Here is a 25,807-nt window from a genome sequence, read left to right as displayed (position 1 = left end):
TCTCTCTGTGACAGAGATTTCACTTTGGTCCTTGTTAACTTGGCTCACTACTGTTAGTCCTGCCCCCATTTCTTATAGACAGGGACCTCTCACTCCAGCCCACACCAGCCCCAGAATAATTATGTGAAGACTTTCCTGACCACCCCAGGATGAAGTAGCCCAGATTCCCTTATGCTGCCCTCTGCCTGCCCACTTGGGACCCTTGATGTTTCCTTGGACTTCTTGGCTCTGCCTCTGTTTAGATAGAGCTTGACATATTCTGGGACAGAGTAGCTGACTGGACTCCTGGACTCTGTTCAAATTCCTTCACTGTCCTTACTTGCTCTCCAGCTGTCTGAATTCATGCTAGAGCCAAGAAAGATAAGATGTTTTATATATATATATATATATATAAAATGCAGGCCTTGATGGGCTCACCTACAGACAGAAACACAAACAGAACTTCTAAGTTCAGCTTATGCTTATGCAGGGTAGCCAAGCAGATGAGTATGGCACTAGAACTTGCAGACTGGTTGAAGGGCTGACTTTGCTGCTTACCATATGCGTGACCTTGGGCAAGCTGCTTAACCTTTCTGAGCAACAGTCTCATTGCCCGTAAAATGGGGATAGCATTATCAATTTTTCGAGATCATTCTGAGTATTAAATAAGCTAGTACTTGCGAAGTGCTGAGGAGGCAGGCAGTATTAGGTGGAGATATATATATATATAAATATATATTTTTGACACAGTCTTGCTCTGTAGCTCAGGCTGGAGTGCAGTAGTGTAATCATGGCTCACTGCAGTCTCAACCTCCCAGGCTCAAACCACCTTAGCCTCCCAAGTAGCTGAGACTACAGGTGTGTGCCACCACACCTGGCTAATTTTTATTTTTTGTAGAGACAGGGTGTGACTATGTTGCCCAGGCTGGTCTTGAACTCCTGGATTCAAGTGATCCTCCCACCTCGGCCTTCCAAAGTGCTGAGATTATAGGTGTGAGCCACCACATCCAGCCAGTAGCTATAATTCTTAATACATGCAGAATCGCTCTAGTGTGGTCTTGAGTCAATTCATAAAGGGTTTGCTCTGTCTGCTTCATTCTCTTCTTCACATCATAACTTCCAATTTGCTATTAAAACCACAAGGGATTCATGACATGGTAGAAAGAGAGAGGTATCACACAGCATAACAGGCTAGCATATTTGTATTAACGTCAAAATTATTTTAACTGGTTGAAAAACAGCCCATGATGCTTTTATTCCTCAGTAGTGGGGAAAAAGCTTCACCTGCAGCACATTAGCAAAACTTTCCTAAGAAGCCCTCAATCCTTCCTGAAACTAATAGTTAAAGGGTACCACACAAATACATTAAGTATAAAATACCCATTTGCACTTTACTATACTGGGTATGTAAGAGATTATCTGTATAGCCTACTTAAGTTTAAGAGTCCAGTTACAAGGCAAACATTAATTAAGGGATATTTTTAAATTTTCTAAGAGAAATCTTTCCCACTGCCAATGTTACAGCGGTTAATCTAGTACCCAGTAATCATCATAGTGGCTTAGGTATGGAGTACATTCACTGTGATGAATTTTTATTAGAGTTTCTGTTTATTCTTTGCTTGCTGATAAAGGAAGTACTAATGACCGGTTAGTATGGCTAACGAATGTTAAAATCTTCAGCTGTAGGAACAATCAATCAGTCTGATCAAATAGTATATTAATTTCAAATACTATCTTGCCTGACACTGTACTCTGAGAGTGCTGATAAATAATTGAATCAGTCTTTCAAAGGAGCTCTTTTTGTAACTCTGTGGTTGACTTTAACATTTAGCAGCACAGATTTTCCACAAGGATCCCAAACCTAGGGGCTCACATGGAGAAGTGGGAATTGCGCCATCTGGATGGGCTGGGAGCTAAGCCCAAGTGATGCCTGCAACTCAGACTCATCTTCCATGACACAGTCGTTTTCTGACCAAATGCTGCCTTTATGGCTTTGCGAATTCAAGCCTAAGAAACTATAAAGCTTATAGCAGCACCTAAAGGAAAAAACTCCTTTGCTCAATAAAGTATAGTTGGCCCTCCATATCCATGGGTTCCAAATTCACGAATTCAACCAACTGCAGATCAAATATATTTGTAAAAAAAATTTCAGTTACAGAAAGAAAAACTTAAATTTTCCCTGTGTCAAGTGATATACAGGCATTGTATGAACTACTATAAGTAATCTAGAGATGATTTAAAGTAAAGAGGATGACCATCAATTATACGCAAATAATAAACCATTTTATATCAGGGACATGGGCATCCGAGGATTTTGGTATCTGTGTGTGTGTGGTGGGGAAGGAACACTGACAAATAGCTGTAGTTGGAGTGGAAAGTTTCCATAGGAAAAGATTAAACTTTTGGATGTAATATTGTTCTTTTCTTAACTCTCTCCTCTTATAAACCTCTTATATTTATTGTGATTTCTGAAATTTTTTTGTATGTCAATTCCAGGAAATATCTGACAGGATTCATTAGAAAATCATTCTCTTTAGACTTCAAATTTTTTTCATATTAAAGAAGTTCTACTCACTCTGCCCTCACTCACTCCCTTCCTGTTGTGGATTAAATTCTGTCAATATTTTCAATAAAATCTCCATTTCCTCAGGATTTAACTTCAACCATAAAATATACCCCTGGGGCAAGAAAGTGGGAAAAGTTTCCAAGAAAGACATTAGAATATTTATATAACTAAAAAAGTTCTCTTTCGGAAAAAAAGATTTGCATATACAAAGATATAACTGATGGGAAAATTATTTGGTTGAATGCTCTCTTTGATGATAGCCCAACATAACCAATAATGCTCAAGCTAATCAAACGTTTGTTTTTGTTGTTGTTGTTTTCCCAGAGGAACTATTTGGTACTTTTTTTTCAAAGGCACAATGTTTCTGTCTTTGCTATAGTGATAAATCTAAGTGAATTTAGACAAAATCTAAGAGTATTTGAATGAGACCAAATGGATAGGAAGTAGTAAATGAGGTTCCAAAAGAGAGCCTGCAATTCCAGAAATAATTATGAATTAATTCATGCAAGGGTCTTCTATTCATAAACTTGCTGCATGGGTACAGAATTTTGGCCCAAACCAAGGCATTATATAAATAATTACACACACACACACCACACACACACACACACACACACACACCTACCTATACAGATCTGCTCAAGAAACAAATGGAATTAAATAATGCTAGTTTATTTCATTATTTTTGTACTTAGAAGCATTTTATTTACATTAGCACAACATATACAGAGAAAGTAGTAAAAGCAGCTGGAGAAATGATGATGATGATGAGAAAAAAGAAGAAAGAACCAAGATTCCAACTGTGGCAGGTAATATACATCTCAATTAACACCCTCTGCATGTATAGGGCTTTAACTGAGTTAAGTCTCCCATGATTGCATTTCCAGGATTTTCTTAAAATTTTAGCTTAAATGGTGGTATTTAGCTAAAGAGTAAAGATAAAGGAACTTGACAGTCTACAAGACAATAACCTAATAAAGAACTGATATATAGCTGCCTCTGGATACCTTTAATTTCCTTTAAAAAGTTGCATCTTTTGAAAGATTTTTTTCAAAAGATCTCAAAAAGACTAGGATGAACTGAATGTTACAGTTAAACTTCTGGTACTCAGAATGCGCAGAACCATTAAGGAGGTCTTGCAATATGTGTCTCCCTGTTTATTCTAGATCCAGGAATTTATTGGGCAGCACCACATGCAAAAATCAGGAAGGAGAGATTTATCTGGAGGAAAGTAGGACACAACAATAACATACAAACACATAAAAGTGACAACAACATAAACAGCAGTAACTGTAATTGAATAAAGATGTATATATTTACCCCAGGGTGAAAAAGCAGAACACACAGGTTTGAGGGGGTGATGGAGAGGTGGAAGAAGATAACATATAGCTCTAGATAGATAAATCAATTTAAACTAGGGGAAATGCCAACGTTCATATATTTACTCTGCTTTTTTGGTACCCCTCAACCCTGAACCTACAACCAAAGTGTCTGAGCATTAGTTACATAATTATCTTCCTAAATTAGACTTAGGTAGACATTTTATAAAAACAAAAACAAAAGCAGGGCAGGTACAGTGGCTCCTGCTTATAATTCCAGCACTTTGAGAGGCTGAGGCAGGAGGATTGCTTGAGCCCAGGAGTTTGAGACCAGTCTGGGAAACATAGTGAGACACTGTCTCAATGTAAAAATTTTTAAAAATTAGCCAGGCATGGTGGCATGTGCCTGTTGTCCTAGCTGCTCTGGAGGCTGAGGCAGAGGATTACTTGAGGCCAGGAGTTCAATGCTGCAGTGAGCCATGATCATGCCACTGCACACCAGCCTGGGCAATAGAGCAATACCCTGTCTCCAAACAAACAAACAAACAAACAAACAAACCATATAAGAACAATGCCAAACAGCTGCTTCCATCTCTGAAAATGGAAAGATAACTTTTAAGGGAACTCTGAGTTTGTAATACTCTGCCTCTTATTAAGCAGAGAATGGATTTAGAGTTAGCAAGAAAAAAATATAGAAGAAAATAAAAATTAGGATAAAAAGAATAATGTTCCATGTTTATCAGCCATTTTGCAACTGGAGGAGGTACTCATACAGGTTTGGGTTTGAATCCTGGATCAGCCCTCCCATATGTTAGCTGTGTGATCCTGGACAAGTTATTTAACTTCTATATGCCTCAGTTCCATCGTTTGTTTATCTGGGACAATTACAGTACATTGTATCTACCTTATAGATTGTTGGGAGCTTTAAATTACTAAAATGTATGTAAAGTCCTATGGGGAGAGCCTGGTACATAGTAGGGGTGCAATGACTGGCAGCTATCAGCATATATTCCCTCTGCTGAAGTGAGGAGAGGATAATAAGACTGAATCTTAAATAACCGTAACAGTGTTTAAGACTGGAGGTTGGTTTACTAATCTCTTTGGTATGACCAAAGAGTCAATGAAAGAAACATTGATACTTTGGGAGGCCAAGGCGAGCGGATCACGAGGTCAGGAGATCGAGACCATCCTGGTTAACACCGTGAAACCCCATCTCTACTAAAATACAAAAAATTAGCCAGGCATGGTGGCGGGCGCCTGTAGTCCCAGCTACTCCGGAGGCTGAGGCAGGAGAATGGTGTGAACCTGGGAGGTGGAGCTTGCAGTGAGCCAAGATTGCGCCACTGCACTCCAGACTGGGCGACAGAGCGAGATTCTGTCTCAAAAAAAAAAAAAGAAACACTGATTAGGCCCCTTACTCACCTCTACTGCACTATAAATGAGGTGATACATTTGTTTTTTCATATCCTAGCTGGACTTATCCCATAAAGATAACCAAATGAGAAAAGATATTTGCCCAGTCCTCAGCAAGGCATAGCTCAAGGACTTTCTATTTCCTGAAAATAACCTTTTTTTAAAAAAAGGGAAGTCCATTGTCTGTGAAATTCTATCACAACTGACATATTAGAGCAATCAAATCCTGCTCACTATCTATCAGATTGACAATAAAGTTAAAGTAACTTGTCTCAGCTCAGAAAATGCTTTGAAAGTCTATCTCACACTAATGATCAAAAACTGTTCTAGTGAATGCTCTTTTTCAATAACAAAGCTGATCAGAAACTCAAAACAGACAAATCAAATCCAAAGTCATCTCACAAATCTCACTACAATGAGTACTGACATGGACACATTTCCTAGTCTTGACTACACAGATAATTCTGAAATAGCTGAAAATGAAAAATCCATTAGATGTTGTTTTAAAGTAAGTTTTATAACAGTAAAAATTGCCTTTGTTCTCAAAAGGGATCAGGGACAAAAGGGAGTCCAGCAATGGGAAGCAGGGGTTTTCTTCCTATAAATAAACTTCATGAGGACAGGGGCTCTGACTGTCCTGTCTCCACTAGAGCCTCAGTACTTAAAATAGTGCCTGGCATAAAGCAGATTCTTAAAAAATGATTACTGATTGCCCAGGCATGGTGGCACATGCCTGTAGTCCCATCTACTTGTAAGGCTGAGGCGGGAGGACTGCTTGAGCCCAGGAGCTCAAAGCTGCAGTGAGCTATGATTGCACCACTGCATTCCAGCCTGGATGACACAGTGAGACCCTATCTGTAAAAAATAAAAAAGTAAGAAAGGAAAAATTTACTGAGTGATCTGGAGGAAAAAAGTCAAAAGACTTGCCTGTTGTCTCATGAACTGTTGAAGGGATCTGGGGATTTGGAGAAAGGTTCTGAGGGTAAACTACGCTGTGGCAAAATCAACCTGGAAAATCCCTGACTTTCAAACTGGTGCAAACTCTCAGTTATAAAAGCTAATATCCTCAAACACATGTTTCATGAGAGAAGCCAGACATAATAAAGTCATATATTGTATGATTCCATTTATATAAAATATCCAGAATAGGTAAATCTGCAGAGATGAATGAGACTGGGAGTTGCCAGGGCCTGGGGGTGCGGAGGGAGGAAGGGGATGCAACTGCTTTACAGGCCTGGGGTTTCCTTTTGGAGTGACGATAACGTTTGGAAGTAGAAGTGGTGATTGCACAACATGGTGAATGTACTAAACACCACAGAACTGCTCACTTTAAAATGCTTAACTTTATGTGAATTAAGGAAAAGCCTCTGAATAAACAAAAAGAAAACCATTTGTAACCTTAGAGATGGCAGGTGCTAAGGGCCAGTGCATGAGGAAACAAGTACAGGATGTGCTAGAAAGAAGCCTGAAAAAGTCCAGGTTCTCTGGTAAAATTTGAGTTGAAATTAGGAGTGTGGCCCTATCAGGTACCGTTCAACACCTTGTTAGTCCTAGCAGCAGTCTTGGAAGGAGAATAGAAGCGGAGAAACCACAGAGGTCATAGAATGTACAGGAAACTCTTCAACTGTTCTAATACCTCTACCTCAAAGCACAGTAGCCCATCTCAATTCTCGTAACAACCACCCCAGGCAAAAACAAAAAACAAAAAGCAAAAAACCTATCACTTTTGAATTTGATTTTATGTGTGAAGAATAAGTTGCAAAGACCTTGAATGTTCTATAAACATGGTGATTGTGAAGTTGTAGGAAGGACTGCCAAGAAGAAAGAGCAAAACAAAAAAAAATAAAGGTTTCTTTTCTTCCTTTTCTTACTGTAACTTCAGTTTCCCTGGAGGGGCTGCCCATCTAAGTGCTATTTTGATTAAGAAGCTATGGTATAATAGGAAATATATTTGGTCTTTGTCCCAGTTCTCTGGCATAGAGCCCCTAAAGCCCTTGGAATTTCCTAAGTGATAGAATACCTTTTGTTATTCATAATGGCCCCTTTTGATCACAACTGAGTTTATGCTAATGAGAAAATTTAGGGCAGGGTCCTGAGAGAGCCTCAGGTTGGGGGTGGTCACCAGAAAGACCAAGTGATTAGAGGGCTGGAACTTTCTGCTCCACCTAAGGACCTCTGGAAAAGGGAGGGGTAGGGCTAGAGATGAAAACTGTAACTACTCTTGAACAAAGAGATTTGATGAGCTTCTAGGTTGCAGAACACCTGGAGATGCTAGGTGGGTAGTGTACCTGGAGAAATGTGGAAGCTTTGCCCACCCCCTTACCCTGTGCATTTCTTTTACGTCTGGCTTTTCCTGAGTTGTATCTTTAAATAAACTGGTAAATGTAAGTAAAGTGTTTCCTTGAGCTCTTAGAGCAATTCTAACAAGTTATGGTTAGAATAACCTAAGGGAGGGTTGTGGGTGTCAGGCCTCTGAATTTCCATTCCTTTCCTTTTCTGGTAGAGACAAAGGAGATGCGTTTTTTCCATGAACCCCAAACTCCGGCACCGGTCACGGACTCAGGAAGACAGTCTTTCCTTGGTGTTTAATCACGCGGGGACACCTGCCTGATTATTCACCCACGTTTCAGAGGTGTCTGATCACGCGGGGACGCCTGCCTTGGTCCTTCACCCTTAGCGGCAAGCACTGCTTTTCTAGGGGGCAAGAACCCAATCCCTTTTCTCCATGTCTCTACCCCTTCTCCACTTTCCTGGGGGGCAAGCACCCCCCACCCCTTCTCTCCGTGTCTCTACCCTGCTCTTTAAACTTGCCTCCTTCACTATGGGCAACCTTCCACCCTCCATTCCTCCTTCTTCTCCCTTAGCCTGTGTTCTCAAGAACTTAAAACCTTTCCACTCTCACTTGACCTAAAACCTAAAAGCCTCATTTTCTTGTGCAATTTTGCCTGGCCCCAATACAAACTTGATAATGACTCTAAATGGCCAGAAAATGGCACTTTCAATTTCTCCATCCTACAAGACCTAGATAATTCTTGTCATAAAATGGGCAAATGGGCAAATAGTCTGAGGTCCCTGACGTCCAGGCACTTTTACACATTGGTCTCTCCCTAGTCTCTGTTCCCAATGCAACTCATCCCAAATCTTCCTTCTTTCCTTCCCGCCTGTCCCTTCAGTCCCAATCCCAAGCATCTCTGAGTCTTTTGAATCTTTCTTTTCTATGGACCCCTCTGACCTATCCCCTCCTCCCCAGGCTGCTCCTGGCCAGGCAGAGCTAGGTCCCAATTTGTCCTCAGCCTCCACTCCCCAACCCTATAATCCTTTTGTCACCTCCCCTCCTCACACCGGGTTTGGTTTGGTTTACAGTTTCATTCGACGACTAGCCCTCCCCGACTTGCCCAGCAATTCCCTCTTAAATAAAAGGTGGCTGGAGCTAAAGGCATAGTCAAGGTTAATGCTCCTTTTTCCTTTATCCTCTCCCAAATCAGTTAGCGTTTAGACTCTTTTTCATCAAATATAAAAATCCAGCCCAGTCCACGGCCCATCTGGCAACAACCCTTAGATGCTTTACTGCCCTAGACCCAGAAGGGCCAGAAGGCCGTCTTATTCTCAACATACATTTTATTATCCAATCCACTCCTGACATTAAATAAAACTCCAAAAATTAAATTGTGGCCCTCAAACCCCAAAACAGGACTTAATTAAACTTGCCTTCAATGTGTATAATAATAAGAGGAAAGGCAGCCAAGTAGCAATGTGTTTCTGAGTTGCAATTCCTTGCCTCCACTGTAAGACAAACCCCAGCCACATCTCCAGTGCACAAGAACTTCCAAATACCTGAACTGCAGCTGCCAGGGGTTCCTCCAGGACCTCCTCCCCCAGGAACTTGCTTCAAGTGCCGGAAATCTGGCCACTGGGCAAAGGACTGCCCGCAGCCCAGGATTCCTCCCAAGCCATGTCCCATCTGTGCAGGGACCCAGTGGAAATCATACTGCCCAGCTCACCCAGCAGCCACTCCCAGAGCCCGCAAAGCTCTAGCCCAAGACTTTCTGACTGACTCCTTCCCAGGTCTGCTCGGCTTAGCAGCTGAAGGCCGATGCTGCCGATCATGCACCCCTTACCATCTCATTAAAACCTAATCACCCTTACCCTGCTCAACACCAATATCCCATTCCACAGCACGCTTTAAAAGGATTAAAGTCTTTTATCACTCACCTGTTACAGCATGGCCTTTTAAAGCCTACAAACTCTTCTTACAATTCCCCCATTTTACCTGTCCAAAAACCAGGCAAGTCTTACAGGTTAGTTAAAGATGTGTGCCTTATCAACCTAATTGTTTTTGCCTATCCACCCCATGGTGCCAAACCCATATACTCTCCTATCCTCAATACCTCCCTCCACAGCCCTTTATTCTGTTCTGGATCTCAAACGTGCTTTCTTTACTATTCCTTTGCACCCTTCATCTCAGGCTCTCTTCGCTTTCACTTGGACTGACCCTGACACCCATCAGGCTCAGCAAATTACCTGGGCTGTACTGCCGCAAGGCTTCACAGACAGCCTCCATTACTTCAGTCAAGCCAGAGTTCTTACACAAGAGCTAGGACCACGCCCTGTAGCCTTTTTAGCCAAACAACTTGACCTTACTGTTTTAGCCTAGCCCTCATGTCTGCATGCGGCGGCTGCCACTGCCTTAATACTTTTAGAGACCCTCAAAATCACAAACTACACTCAACTCACTCTCTACAGTTCTCATAAATTCCAAAATCTATTTTCTTCCTCCCACCTGATGCATATATTTTCTGCTCCCCGGCTCCTTCAGCTATACTCACTTTTTGTTGAGTCTCCCACAATTACCATTGTTCCTGGCCCAGACTTCAATCTGGCCTCCCACATTATTCCTGATACCACACCTGACCCCCATGACTGTATCTCTCTGATCCACCTGACATTCACTCCATTTCCCCGTATTTCCTTCTTTCCTGTTCCTCACCCTGACCACACTTGGTTTATTGATGGCAGTTCCACCAGGCCTAATCACCACTCACCAGCAAAGGTAGGCTATGCTATAGTTATCTTCCACATCTATCACTGAGGCTACTGCTCTGCCCCCTCCACTACCTCTCAGCAAGCTGAACTCATTGCCTTAACTTGGGCCATCACTCTTGCAAAGAGACTACATGTCAATATTTATACTGACTCTAAATATGCCTTCCATATCCTGCACCACCATGCTGTTATATGGGCTGAAAGAGGATCCTCACTACGCAAGGATCCTCCATCATTAATGCCTCTTTAATAAAAATGCTTCTCAAAGCAGCTCTACTTCCAAAGGAAGCTGGAGTCATTCACTGCAAGGGCCATCAAAAGGCATCAGATCCCGTAACTCAGGACAATGCTTATGCTGATAAGGTAGCTAAAAAGCAGCTAGTGTTCCAACTTCTATCCCTCACAGCAGTTATTCTCTTTCTCATCTGACCACTCCCACATACTCCTCCACTGAAACTTCCATCTATCAATCTCTTCCCACACAAGGCAAATGGTTCTTGGACCAAGGAAAATATCTCCTTTCAGCCTCACAGGCCCATTCTATTCTGCTGTCATTTCATAACCTCTTCCATGTAGGTTACAAGCCACTAGCCCACCTCTTAGAACCTCTCATTTCCGGCCGGGCATGGTGGCTCAAGCCTGTAATCCCAGCACTTTGGGAGGCCGAGACGGGCGGATCACAAGGTCAGGAGATCGAGACCATCCTGGCTAACACAGTGAAACCCCGTCTCTACTAAAATACAAAAAACTAGCTGGGCGAGGTGGCGGGCGCCTGTAGTCCCAGCTACTCGGGAGGCTGAGGCAGGAGAATGGCGTGAACCCGGGAGACAGAGCTTGCAGTGAGCTGAGATCTGGCCACTGCACTCCAGCCTGGGCGACAGAGCGAGACTCCGTCTCAAAAAAAAAAAAAAAAAAAAAAAGAACCTCTCATTTCCTTTCCATCATCGAAATCTATCCTCAAGGAAATCACTTCTCAGTGTTCCATCTGCTATTCTACTACTCCTCAGGGACTGTTCAGCCCCCCACCCTTCCCTACACATCAAGCTCGGGGATTTGCCCCCACCCAGGACTGGTAAATTGACTTTACTCACATGCCCCAAGTCAGGAAACTAAAATACCTCTTGGTCTAGGTAGACACTTTCACTGGATGTGTAGAGGCCTTTCCCACAGGTTCTGAGAAGGCCACTGTGGTCATTTCTTCCCTTCTGTCAGACATAATTCCTCGGTTTGCCCTTCCCACCTCTATACAGTCCAATAACGGACTGGCCTTTATTAGTCAAATCACCCAAGCACTTTCTCAGGCTCTTGGTATTCAGTGAACTAATGGTCTTTTAAAAACACACGTCACCAAGCTCAGCCACCAACTTAAAAAGGACTGGACAATACTTTTACCAATTTGCCTTCTCAGTATTTGGGCCTGTCCTCAGAATGCTACAGGGTACAGACCATTTGAGCTCCTATATGGACACTCCTTTTTATTAAGCCCCAGTCTCATTCCAGACACCAGCTCAACTTGGACAGTGCCCCAAAAACTTGTCATCCCTACTATCTTCTATCTAGTCATACTCCTATTCACCGTTCTCAACTACTCATAAATGCCCTGCTCTTGTTTACACTGCCGTTTACACTGTTTTTCCAAGTCATCACAGCTGATATCTCCTGGTGCTATCCCCAAACTGCCACTCTTAACTCTTAAATTAAAGTAAATAAATACTCTTTGCTGGCAGGGCTATGCTGAACCTCCTTAGGCACTCTCTAATTGGATGCCCTAGATCCTCCCAATTCTTAGTCCTTTAATACCTGTTTTTCTCCTTCTCTGATTCCGTTTGGTTTTTCAATTCATACAAAACCGTATCGAGGCCATCACCAATAATTTTATACAACAAATGTTTCTTCTAACAACCCCACAATATCACCCCTTACCACAAAATCTTCCTTCAGCTTAATCTCTCCCATTCCAGGTTCCCATGCCGCCCCAATCCCGCTCAAAGCAGTCCTGAGAAACATCGCCCATTCTCTCTCCATACCACCCCCCAAAAATTTTCACCACCCCAACACTTTACCACTATTTCATTTTATTTTTCTCATTAATATAAGAAGACAGGAATGTCAGGCCTCTGAGCCCAAGCTAAGCCATCATATCCCCTGTGACCTGCACTTACACATCCAGATGGCTGCTTCCTGCCTTAACTGATGACATTCCATCACAAAAGAAGTGAAAATGGCCTGTTCCTGCCTTAACTGATGACATTACCTTGTGAAACTCCTTCTCCTGGCTCATCCTGGCTCAAAAGCTCCCCTGCTGAGCACTTTGTGACCCCTACCCCCAACACAGCCCCTGTCTGCCAGAGAACACCCCCTTTGACTGTAATTTTCCTTTACCTACCCAAATCCTATAAAATGGCCCCACCCCATTTCACTTAGCTGACTCTCTTTTTGGACTCAGCACGCCTGCACCCAGGTGAAATAAACAGCCTTGTTGCTCACACAAAGCCTGTCTGGTGGTCTCTTCACACGGACATGAGTGAAAGTGGGGATTTACAGCCTATGGGCCAGAAGGATAGGAACTTGCACGATTGGCATCTGAAGTGAAGGCAGTCTTGTGGGACTGAACACTTTCACGTATGGGATCTGATGCTTAACTCCAGATAGATAGTGTCAAAGTTGGATTAAATAGTAGGACATCCAGCTCATGTCTGGAGAGCAGACAGTGGCTTGGTGTAAAAAAAACCCACAAATTTGCTGCCAGAGTGTGTGTAGAGAAACTTTTAAGTGTGGGCAGAGAAACTTTTTATAGAGAAGCAATATATTTGTGCCAATAAATCAAAGAACTAGATACTGTCATAATTTCTAAAGAATTCTCAGGTGCAGTAACTTCAGTGTTGATAGTATTATAGGTAGGTGGCAACAGATAAATCCTTTGCATCAAGCTATGTTTTTCTTAAACAAGTTAATTCTTGTGCAAATCATTATTCATAGTTGTTAAGCATCTACTGTAGAAAAAAGTTACTTTCCCACCCAACTCTGAATGTTTCACTAGAAGTAACTTGAAAAATAATCTACTTTTTACTGGTAAATAAATTACCTTGACTGTTGCTTTATATGTCAACACACTGTAATTTTTATTACACTCAGAAGAGCCTGAATAGGAAAACTGGTTTATTTTTTTTCTTCTCAGTCTCTCTATTCTGCGTTTCCCTGGAATTTCCCCACAGAGTTTCAAGAAAGTACCTAAATTTAGGACTGTTTAAAGATGAATTTTTTAAAAATTTAGGAAGAGTTTTTCAAGTAAAAAGAATTTCTCTTTCTTACCTCTTTAGTATTACATAGAACTGAAACAAATAAAAGGAAGTTCAAGGGAAAAATAACATCAATGAATTTGTAAAAATCCCAACTGCAATGAAATGGTGGCATTTTCTTCATGTTTGAAGGGCAATGACAGAACCACATGCAAAGTTGCCTACATTCTTTTCCCCCAATGATAACATCTGGCCCCACTTTTTTTCCTGACATTGCTCAGGAATTGACATATCATGTGAGTTTTGTACTCCTGGATGTAATTTTTGCCTCGCCTTGCTTTAGGGAAAAGTATACCTTTCTCCCTCCTTTATGATAATGATTTTACATTAAAAAAACTTACATTTTTTAAAACCTACAATGCGTATTGGTAGAAAAGAGGTCAATCATCATGTAAACAAGTGCAGTTTTCTAACATACGAATTTTCCTGTGAGATAGACTTAAGGTTCCAACTTTCAAACTCAAAGTTTCAAGAACACAAGATTCTTGGCATGATCCTGAGGTAGTCGAATGTACAAGGAGAGCTTTGCCAAAATGGGGGTTTACCTGAAAAGACTTATATCAGATAATAGAGTTCACTCATGTTTAGGAACTGTGCCCTTTACAGTTCTGATATAAGGTTTTTCAAATAAAAAAGCAACTGTCCACTCTCTAGACATGAGCTGGGTGTCTTACTATTTAATCCAGCGTTGACACTATCTATCTGGAGTTAGTATCAGATCCCATATGTGAGAGGGCTCAGTCCTACAAGACTGCCTTCACTTCAGATGCCAATCACACAAGTCCCCATCCTTCTGACCCACAGTTACAGTTGTAACCTAACCATGGGAACATATTTTTTTTTTTTTTTGAGAGCCTCTTGTGTCTTCATTCTCAATGAGGACACATTGGGAGCCAACATTATATCGTTACTGTTCTTGTTTGCTCCTCTCAGATAAATATAATATGATTTTTGTTGTTTTTTAATAATGAGACTATGATTACAACTCATTCAGAGAAAAATAATAATAAAATGTTGATCAGTTTGGATTAGCAAATTAAGAATGACCAAAAATGGCATACATTATCTTAGTCTCTTTTTCCTCTTAACTAAGCCAGTCAAGGAAACTTGTCTTGCTTTCCTCATGCTTATCATCTGATTGGCCCAGGGTTTAAGCTAATTAATAGGTGGGTCAGCTATGAATCATTTTCTTAAGATGGTTTAACCCTTGTTCTACATCTGATTTTATTTCATTTAACATATCTTTGCTTTAATAGCTTCTCATAAAGATAACTGCTTTTAGACTTAGCGGAGATTAAAAAGTCTCAGAATTGCTAGAACACCTCTGTTGAGTCCCCTCCATAAAAATGGCTGGGAAGTTCACAAGTTACACTGATGCTAGAAAGGTTGCTTGAAATTTCAAGATGAGTTTTCCTAGAAGGCAATACACATTTTTGAAGTAAGTTTCCAAGAGATTTTATACTCTGATTCCTCTGCTACAGTCCCTAGACACGTTAAAAACATAGACTCCCTTGGGGGATTTTCTTTTTGCCATCTCAAGGGAAACACACTTAGGATCCTGAGATCCAATTAAATTTAAGAACTAAATCTTGACTGAAATAGAAGTTCTTGTCCTAGGCTCTTACACAGGCTCTTGAGAGTTTTAAATGTCAGGACCTTAATTCAAACTGTAGCCCAAATCAAAGATTCCCAAATCAAAGAAATGTACGTTTCAATCTACAGAAAAAGGATTTTGAAATGTGAATTCATTTTGTAAATTAAAAAGAAAAGGAGCATTAGGGGGTTGGGATCAGTTTAATCTCCTAAAATTCTTTGCAAAAAATAACCAAAATAACTGCAAGTCCCAAACTCTAGGATATGGGGCCTTGAGCTAGCAACTAAGGGACTATGACTGAGTTTATAGCACAGAGGTGTAAGACATTGACCGGCTAGTGGAGTTAATTACCTGGGCCATGCCTGCTGAATTTATTTCTCCAGGCACTGGACAATGGTAGCATTTGTGAATATCTCTGCTTTGCTTGCATTCAGCGCAGAGTCTAGGATACTTTGCACTACATAAAGCTTGGTTGCTTTTTTCTCTTAACAAATAGCAAGCAATCAGGGAAATAAAATACCAGGTGACCTTCACCTTTTACCAAATCAACAATGTTTCTCAAAGGCCTATTCTGCAAGACATTCTCCTGGCAAATGTCATGGCTGCGATTACTGAGCATAGGGAATACTTGGATAAACGGAGATCCCTTATGCTTACCTGCAGATAGTTTCCATCCTAAGCTGACAAAGGCTTTATTTTTTTCTCTAAAATTGAAGCCCCCTGCTCCCAACCCCACCAGATTAATCATTTTCCTTCCTTATTTAGTAAAGCCACTAGATGAGCTGTGTGTGACTCCATAAACTTTAGGAACTCACTTATTATGTTGCCTGATCAGACCTTGCATTTATTTACACAGTGTACCCATAAAACCCGTCTTTCATTAGTGCTGGGGAGGAACAGCCCTGCTCCCTTTGCTGGGGAAGGTGAAGCTGGAGAAGATAATTAACCATGAAACAATAAGGAGGCTTGCTGGGTAAGCAGTAGTGTGAAAACAGTTACTCCTCACAAAAGAGGGGAAATTAGCTTGCTGGATAAAAAAGGAAGTGTCAGATTGAAGACTGAAAGGCCTGCCAACAGAAGTGGATAGCTCTATGCATCATTAATGAAATTTTTTAACACTTAAACGCCACAGCTGTCCACATTTAAATGCATGTAAATGCCATGTGTTTCCAGAGATTAATATGCATGTTAAAATATTTCTTTCCCCTTAAACTTCTAGCTGTTGTCTCTGTCTGTTTTATTTCACCTACTTTCTTTCTAAGAATAAAAATGCGCCGGCTTTCTCAGCTTTATGTCCTCATTTCCAAAACCCACTTACACTAAGCATGTTAGAGATGGGCAGCATGCTCATTATATTTTAACAAACACATTATTTTACATTCATAATACTGATATTTTAGTAAACAAAAAGTTTGTTTTGATTTTGCTGCTTCACAGAGTGAAGACTTATGATGTGCGTTTCCTTTCAAAACTTCCTCCTAGAGCATTAGTGCTCCCTGAAGCAGCCCCATTTTGGCAGAAATTCAGTTCTGTGCAGTGCCAAAAGAAATAGAATAAACAAACACTGCTCCATGCAGCTGGCGAGATAATTTACATATTACTGCACACCAAACATGAAGACCTGAATATGGATTAGAGCTACGGTGATGACACAAATGTCATATAGATAAAGAGAAACAAAATTCAACACATCGTTGTTTATTTTACCACTGCTACTGTATGAGTGCTGCTCAGAAAGAAAAAAAATGGAGGAATTACTTTTTGAAAATTGGACTCCCTTCCATATTTGAAGTGAGTTCTTTCAGACCATAAAACAAGAAAAGAAAGGAGCAAAAAGCATGGATTATTTTGGATCTCTTAATATTCTCTACTTTTGCTTTGTGAGTTAAAACAATTTTAATGTGCATCAATTTAGACGAGGTGATTTAGTAATCTTACAGGAATAACCTTTAAAATACAAAAACACCTGAATTCTTGCCCAGCCGTTTCTCCACCCTTGATAATTTCAGCTGAACACTGAGCTCTTTAACTGAGAATGAGGTCCTTGGTTAGAGAGGTGGAGTAGGCAATATGGGCCCATAAAAGTTCCTTCAGGAAATACTATCCCATGGACAGGAGTTGTCTTAGAGTGCTCAGCTAATGTGTCTTCTCTCTTCATCCCTGCATGTGCAGATTTATGCAAATCAATTGACCCTTTCTGACCTCAGCTAGATGTATAGGTATTCTTGGAAAGAAGGGACATCTCTCTGGATAATTATTGCTGTAACTCCTTTTCTAATTATTGGGGATGACAAGAGTTAAGAAAGTAACACAAATAATAATGATGGTGATAGGGTGAAGAACAAAGAGAATGTGAGATGTTTTAGTACACACCACATTAAAAATTCTTTAACCTGCATTGGACAAAGTTGACTTTTCTATACATGCAAAACTGCTCTTGAAATGTGGTTATTTTGGGAGCTTCTAGTCCTTTAATCTTTACAGGAACAGTATCATTATGACCACTCTTTCTCAAGTGTAAAAACAAAGGGACAAGTCAGGCCCACATAGGTGAATCTAGTTATGTATCATTAAAGTTTAATAGTTAAGGAATGATCTTTACAATTTAGGGAACAAACAATGTGAGAAGGTTCAAGGGAGTTGGTGTTATTTCACCAGGTGGGTAAAAGGCTACTTATTTTCTATAGTATTTGAAAAGTTATTGGACAGGAAAAGTTCTTTATTTCCACAACTTTAAACTCAAGAAATGGAATGATATTGCCACAAGAAAAAATAGGTGAGATATACAAGAAGTAACCATTATTAAAAAGGCAATTTAATATTCTCACAGAGTCTCATGAAATTTGTGAAAAATTTATCACTAGACTTTTTTCAGAACAGAAGAGATAACAATGTATTTAGGATAATCACATGAACCACTTTCAAACCAAGCTTTTTTTTGAGACGGAGTCTCACTCTGTCACCCAGGCTGCAGGCTGGAGTGCAGTGGCCGGATCTCAGCTCACTGCAAGCTCCGCCTCCCGGGTTCACGCCATTCTCCTGCCTCAGCCTCCAGAGTAGCTGGGACCACAGGCGCCTGCCAACTCGCCCGGCTAGTTTTTGTATTTTTTTTTAGTAGAGACGGGGTTTCACCGTGTTAGCCAGGATGGTCTCGATCTCCTGACCTTGTGATCTGCCCGTCTCGGCCTCCCAAAGTGCTGGGATTACAGGCTTGAGCCACCGTGCCCGGCCCAAACCAAGCTTTTTAAAACAAATCCTTTGGTTTTCTTTCCTCACTAGAGAACAAAAACAGAACCCAAATCCAGAACTTTTAGTGGATATTTTCCTTCTAAATTACTCTGACTTTTAAGGCATTCCATAATTTTGTCACATAAAATGAGTGAAATTTAAGTCTTTTTTTTTTGGAGACATGGTCTTGCTCTGTCACCCAGAATGGAGTGCAGTGGTGCAGTCACAGTTCACTGAAGCCTTGAGCTTCTGCACTCAAGCAATCTTCCCCTGTCAGCCTCTTGCGCCACCACACCTGGCTAATTTTTTAAATTTGTATGTAGAGGTGGGGTCTCACTATGTTGCCCAGGTTGGTCTGGAACTCCTAGACTCAAGTGATCCTCCTGCCTTTGGCCTTCCAAAGCCCCCTACTTTGAGATGGAGTCTCGCTCTGTCGCCCAGGCTGGAGTGCAGTGGGGCCATCACGGGCTCACTGCGACCTCTGCCTCCTAGGTTCAAACGAGTCTCCCACCTCAGCCTCCCAAGTAGCTGGGACTACAAGTGTGAGCCACCACGCCCAGCCAATAAATATTTTTTGAATAATGAATGAATACACAAATGTGGTTTATACTACCCTTACCCCAATCTCTCAATATTCGATCTTAAACTCCTTTAAACATTTCTCTGGTAACCCAGACCTCAGTGATTTCCAGCTTATTTGATTCTTACACTAGAGATAGAATCACATAATTTAGCACTTGAATTCATTTATGCATTTAACAAATGTTCACTGAGTTTTTTTCTGTGTGTAGGGGAACAGGGTTTTGCTCTGTCACTGGGGCTGGAGTGTAGTGGCTCAATCTTGGCTCACTGCAACCTCTGCCTCCCGGGCTCAAGCAATCCTCCCGTCTTAGCCTTCCAAGTAGCTGGGACCACAGAAACACACCAGCGCCCTGGTTAATTTTTGTATTTTTAGTAGAGAAGGGGTTTTGCCATGTTGCTCAGGCTGGTCTGTAATTCCTGGCCTCAAGCAATCCAACTGCCTCAGCCTCCCAAAGTGTTGGAATTAGAGGCATGAGCCACTGGCCCAGGGCTCACTGAATATTTGTTACATAGTACTGCCCAAACACTGAGCAGATATAAAGGTGAATCAAGGAGACTCACCTCTCAAGTGTCTTACAGTTTAGTATTTAGTTTTGTAATTGGTGCTGTCATTTTCATCCCACACATAGTTTGGAATATCTACTGTCTCAACTATGTCAATATTATCTTGCAGATTCCTTGAGTGTAAAGCTCATGTCCTGTTCTATTTCTGGGTAGGCAAATCCCAGAACAATGCTGAGCATACGGCAGGTACTCAGATGGTACTTCTTGATTATCTTCCTGAAGGTTCAGTTCCTTTCAATCCATGGAAACATACCATGAACCATCCTTGCAAATAGATTAAATATTCAGAATCTAATATTTGCATAATCAGCAGTGATATATTAATAGTACTAAGGCTATAGGAAGAACAGTTAATCAATACTAAAATAGCCTTCAGACCATGGTCCTATGGGTTTGCTTGTACTATTTTGCACTGCTACTCTCCTCTATGCAATAATTAGCTTTTTCAATATTGGTATTTCAATATTAACCCCCTGGATGACTAAACATAGCATCTTTTCTTTGATATTCTGCAGACTTATCCATTTATATGTTAAAAATTCATACACACAATTCGAGGGAAACAACAGACTTAAAATATTAGACCTAAATGAAAAAGAAAATTAGAGTAAATCTGATCTTCTATAATGGGGTAAGAAAATTATTTGACACCAGTGGCACTTCCACTTAAATGTCTTCTCTTCAGTCAAAATGTAAATGTGACTGCTACTTCATGATCAGGGGGATGATACTGAGGCTTAATATCTATTATTTCTAGACTAATGCTTCTCAACCTTTTTCAAGTCATAACACATAGAAAATGCTATCATAGATTTGTATACTGGGAAGGAAGTTGCTCACTGCAGAAGGCAAGTAGCCTATAGTTCTCCCCAGTCTCCCCTTCCCCACCCATCTCTCCTCCTACATGCAAGATGATGATTTCAATATCTTAGCCCACATCTACATGATTAATGGTACATGGCTGGGCAACCTCTAGTATAACTAGAGGTTTCTTTGGTTGGCAAAACCATGAATACATGAGAAGATGAAGGAGAGTTCAATGAAGGCTAAATTAATGACAGACTGAGATAGGAAGAAAAAAATAAATAAGTAGACAAAAGAAATTTATTATAAACTTTTCAGACAACTTCATTCATTCAATAAATATTCAACATATTTATTGAATACCAGGTACTGAGTAAAATAGATATGAACTCAGTAGGTCAGATTATAATTTGTGATAAAATACAAGAGGAGGCCAGGAAAAGTTTGCATGAGGAAATGGTTTTGAGCTGGGATAATAAGAATTTTCTGGGAAGGAACTTAGGGTATGGGTGGGTGATGAAGGCAGAAGGAAGAAGGCTCTAGGCAGGAGGGAGCATGTTGCATTTGAGGGCCTGACAGCAGGCAGAGGGTCTGGCCTGCAATGAGAAAGGTTATGTGCCTGAGGAAGCAGGCAAGATAGGATAATCAGATTGTGTTTTTAAGAGATTACATAGGCTTCAGTGTAAAGAACAGCTGGAAGTGGGTAAAAGTTGATGTGGGAAAGGCAGTATTATAGGCTATAAGTAAGTGGCACAGATAAGTGGTACTGATAAGAATAGGAAGAATAACAACTAACATTTATTGGATACTTTCTTTGTGCCAAGCAATATCCTAAGCACTTTATAGGTATTAACTCATTTATGAGAGATTCTGGCAAGTTGGGCTAAGGTTGTGATACTACAGTTAGAGAAAAGTAGATGGATTTATGAGCTCTTTAGAAAGTAAAACCAATCAGACCCATTAATGGACTAGATGGACTGATAATGAGTGAGGTGTCAAAGATGACCCATGATTGTGGGAAAGACTGAAGAGATTGTGCTCTCTCTCCTTGAGAGACAGAATAATGGAGAAAAATCAGTTTGCCAAGGAAGATCGGCAGTTTTATTTTTGACAAACTGAGTTTGAAATGCCTTTAGGAAATCTCAGTAGAGCTGTGGAGCTGTATGTATGCGTTTAGAACTCAGATGAGTAGTTCTTGAAGTTATGGGCATTGAGTGAGATTGCCTAGAGAGAAAGAAGAGAATGAAAAGAGCATCTAGACTCAAAAGCTGGGTAGAGAAAGATGAACAGAGAAAATGGAAAGATCAATGTAAGCAAAAGTAATCAGACTTCTAAGAAGTATCTACAAAAAAAAAAGTAAGAGTAGTGAGAGAGATATTTGGGAAGAGGAGGTATTTGAGCTGGATTCTGGGAGTCAGGTAGGATTTTCAGAAGAACTTTTCTTCTATAAAGTGATGCATCTTACAATTCTGTAGGAATTTTTTTTAACTTAGCAAAATACAAAGAAAATAAAAATCATTCTTAATAACTCAGAGATAACATCTGTAAATATTTGATGGCTCATTATGCATACATGACATGAACAGCATTACATGCATACCCATTTTTCATTCTTTGTGAATCACAAATATTTCTGTTTTTTATTTATTTATTTATTTTTTTCTTTATAGTGACAGGGTTTCACCATGTTGTCCAGGCTGGTTTCAAACTCCTGACCTCAAGTGATCTGCCCATCTTGGCCTCCCAAAGTGCTGGAATTACAGGTGTGAGCCACTGTGCCCAGACTTCATAAATTATTTCTAAGAAACACAATTTTTAAGGATGTTAAATACTCTTAAAGGCTTACTTAAAACCCATTTTGTTAGAAATTCATATTTCCAATTTTTTCTGGTTTTGTAAATAATGATGAATATCTTTATATGTATAGTTCAGGTTATTTTCTGAGAGTAAATTTGATAAAGATAAATACTAGGCCAAAGGGTGTGAACACTTTTCAGTATATTAATAAATAGCTAAAGATTATGTGAATTTGCAACTGATTCTACTTCTCTAACACTTAAATTTGTCTTTAATTTTCCCTCTTTTTGATGAGTAAATAAATAGCAAATGACAAACTGTAACTTTGTATTTCTTTCACTACTATTTGGATTGGGTATTTATTCATAGGTTTAGTAACCATTTGTACTTACTACTTTGTGAATCACTTGGTCATATCTTCTGCCCATTTCTGGGATACTTAGAGCCAACTGGATAGGTAGGCTATTCTTGGGGCAAAATATTTATATAGTCACAGTGGGACCAGACTACAGAGGCTTGGAAGGTTATGAACTTTGATTTACAAGCAAAATGAAACCAAAACATATCCTTGCTAGGTGGGATAACATAATTACAATAAATAAAAAATTCCCAAACTGAAATGCAGAGAAAAAAGTAAAAAGAATAAAACATCCCAAGAACTGTGGGAAATTTCTAAAGGTATAACATATGTATAACTGGGATACCAGAAAGCAAAGAAAGAATGGAGTAGAATATTTGAAGTGAAATGGTTGAGAGTATTTCAAAACTAATGACAGACAAATCATAGAGCCAGGAAGCAGGATAAATACCAAAAAATCTATGCTTAGGCAAATCATATACAAATTGTAGAAAATGAAAGACAAACAGAAAATCTTAAAAGATGCCAGAGGGTAAAAAGCTGTATCCATAGAGGAATAAGGATAACAACCACAGTGGACTTCTCATCAGAAATCATTCAAGCAAGAAGAGAGTGAAGTGAAATATTTAAAGTGTTATAAGAAAAAGACCACCAACCTATAATTCCAAATCCAGAAATTCTCCTTCAAAGGTGAAGGATAAATAAAGACTTTCTCAGACAAACAAAACCTGGGTGGTTTCATTGCCAATAGAACTGCCCTACAAAAAATATTAAAAATAGTTATTCAGGGAGAAGGAAATAACATAGGTAAGAAACCTGGATCGACATAAAGAAAGAATCCTCAGAGAAGGAATAAATGAAGATAAAATCAAATCTTTCAATTTTCTTATTTTTAATTGATCTAAAAGAAAACTGTTTAAATTAACAGTATTACTAATGTACCGGGTGATTAGACCATATATATAAATAAAATGAATGACAGCAATGCTGTAAGAAATGGGAGGGAGGAATTGAGTATACGCTGTTATAAATTACCCGCACTATACATGTGAATCTGTATAGTATTGTTTGAAGGTAAACTTGGATTTGTATAAAGTGTTTATGGCAAGCTCTAGGATAACCTCTAATTCCATTTTTTTAAAAGAAGTATAATTGATACATTAAAAGAGGAAACAAAATGAAATGATATAAAGTGTTAATTTAAAATAAAAAAAGCAGAAAAAGAGGGAAAAAAGAAAGAACAAAAAGCAATGAATAAACACAGTTACTAATATGATAGATATTAATCTAACTATATTAATAATAACTTTAAATATGAAGGGTTTAAATAATGCAATTAAAATATAGAGATTGTCAGAATAGTCAAAAGAAAAAGACCCAACTATATGCTGTCTACACAAACTCACTTTATTTATTTATTTATTTATTTATTTATTTTTGAGACACAGTGTCACTCTGTTGCCCAGGCTGGCATGTAGTGGTACAATCATGTCTCACTGCAGCCTTGACTTCCTGGGCTCAAGTGATCCTCTCACCACTGCCTCTTGAGTAGCTGAGACCACAGGCATGTACCACCATGCCCAGCTAATTTTTGTATTTTTTTTGCATAGATGGGTTTTTGCTGTGTTGCCCAGGTTAGTCTCGAACTTCTGAGCTCAAGCAATCTGGCCACTGTGGCCTCCCAAAATGCTGGGATCACAGGCATGAGTCACAGCACCTGGCCCACAAACCCATGTTAAATACAAAGACTCTGCTATGTTAAAAGTAAAGAGATGAAAAAAAGGTACCATGCTAATACTAATCAACAGAAAGCTAGAGTATTTAGATAAATTTCAGAAAAAGCAGATTCAAAGCAAGGAAAATTATCAGGGATAGTGAAGGGTATTACACAATAATATATGAGTCAATTTTCTAAGAAGATGTACAATTCTCAACATGTATGCACCTAACAATGGAACATATTAAAATATGTGAAGCAAAAATTGAAAGAACTGCAAGGAGAAACAGAACATCTATTATTATTGCTCAATATTTCTTTTTTCTTTTTTTTTGAGTAAGGGTCTCACTCTGCTGCCCAGGCTGGAATGCAATGGTGGGATCTCAGCTCAATTGAAACCTCTGCCTCCCAGCCTTGAGCAATCCTCCCACCTCAGCCTTCTGAGGACTAGGACTACAGGTGTATACCACCATGCCTGGCTAATTTTTGTATAGATATATTTTTGGTAGAGATGGGGTTTTGCCATGTTGCCCAGGCTGGTCTTGAAGTCCTGGGCTCAAGCTGTCTGCCCACCTTGGCCTCCTAAAGTGCTGGGATTACAGGTATGAGCCACCACACACAGCCTATTGTTCAATATTTCTACACCTCTCTTTTGGTAAGTGATAGATCCAGCACGCAGAAAATCAGTAGGTACATAGTTGAACTGAATAGCATTATCACTCGACTTCATCTAATCGACATTTATAGAATACTTCATCCAACAATAGTAGAATACAAACATTTTTCTCAAGCTCATATTGCCCATTCACCAAGACACACTACAATCTGGGCCACAAAACACACCTTAACAAATTTAAAAGAATATAAATCATACAATGAATGTTCTCAGACCATAATGAAATTAAACTAGAAATCATTAACAGAAAAGTAGCTGAAAGTTTCCCAAATATTGAGAAATAAACAACACATTACTAAATAACACGAGTTAAAGAAGTCTCAATAAAAATTTTAAAATTTTGAACTAAATAAAAATGAAAATACAACTTATCAAGATTGATGCGATGCAACAAAAGTAGGGCTTAGAGGGAAACTTACAGTATTAAGTGCATATATTTGAAAAGAATAAACATTTAAAATCAATAACCTCATCTCCCACCTTAGGAAACTGAGAAAAACAATTTAAGCCTAAATGAAGCAGAAGAAAAAATATTAAAAATAAGAGCATAAAAGTCAATGACATGGAAAACAAGAAAACAGCAGAGAAAATCAACTATATCAGCCAGTACTGAAAGGGATACGTCCAGAATCAATTCAACTGTTTTAGCTTTGGCCCACTCTTGCGAAAAAGGAGGAGAGCAAGGATAAATGGTGAAGTCTACCATGAAATCCATCACTTAAGACAGGATTTCCTCCTCAATTCACTTCTCTGTCATTTGTTCATATGTTTACTGAGCAAAAATATATTCCTTGCCTACTATGCCAGACAATGTATCATTTCTAGACAATTACAAATATAAATAAGACTTAGTTCCTACAATAGCATA

The 25,807-nt window shown here is 39.6% G+C and overlaps 1 protein-coding gene across 1 annotated transcript in view; it reads right to left on the bottom strand.

Annotated features, from left to right (window-relative positions):
• AKAP6 (A kinase (PRKA) anchor protein 6) overlaps positions 1-25,807 on the bottom strand; it is a 524,753-nt gene that overhangs the window by 10,359 nt on the left and 488,587 nt on the right. The gene's annotated exons all lie outside the window — the stretch shown is intronic.

This window comes from Colobus angolensis, unplaced genomic scaffold (assembly GCF_000951035.1).
Source record: "Colobus angolensis palliatus isolate OR3802 unplaced genomic scaffold, Cang.pa_1.0 Scaffold202, whole genome shotgun sequence".
Taxonomy (NCBI): Eukaryota; Metazoa; Chordata; class Mammalia; order Primates; family Cercopithecidae; genus Colobus; species Colobus angolensis.
The sequence above is the reverse complement of the archived record's forward strand: the minus strand, read 5'-3'. Positions and strand labels throughout refer to the sequence as shown.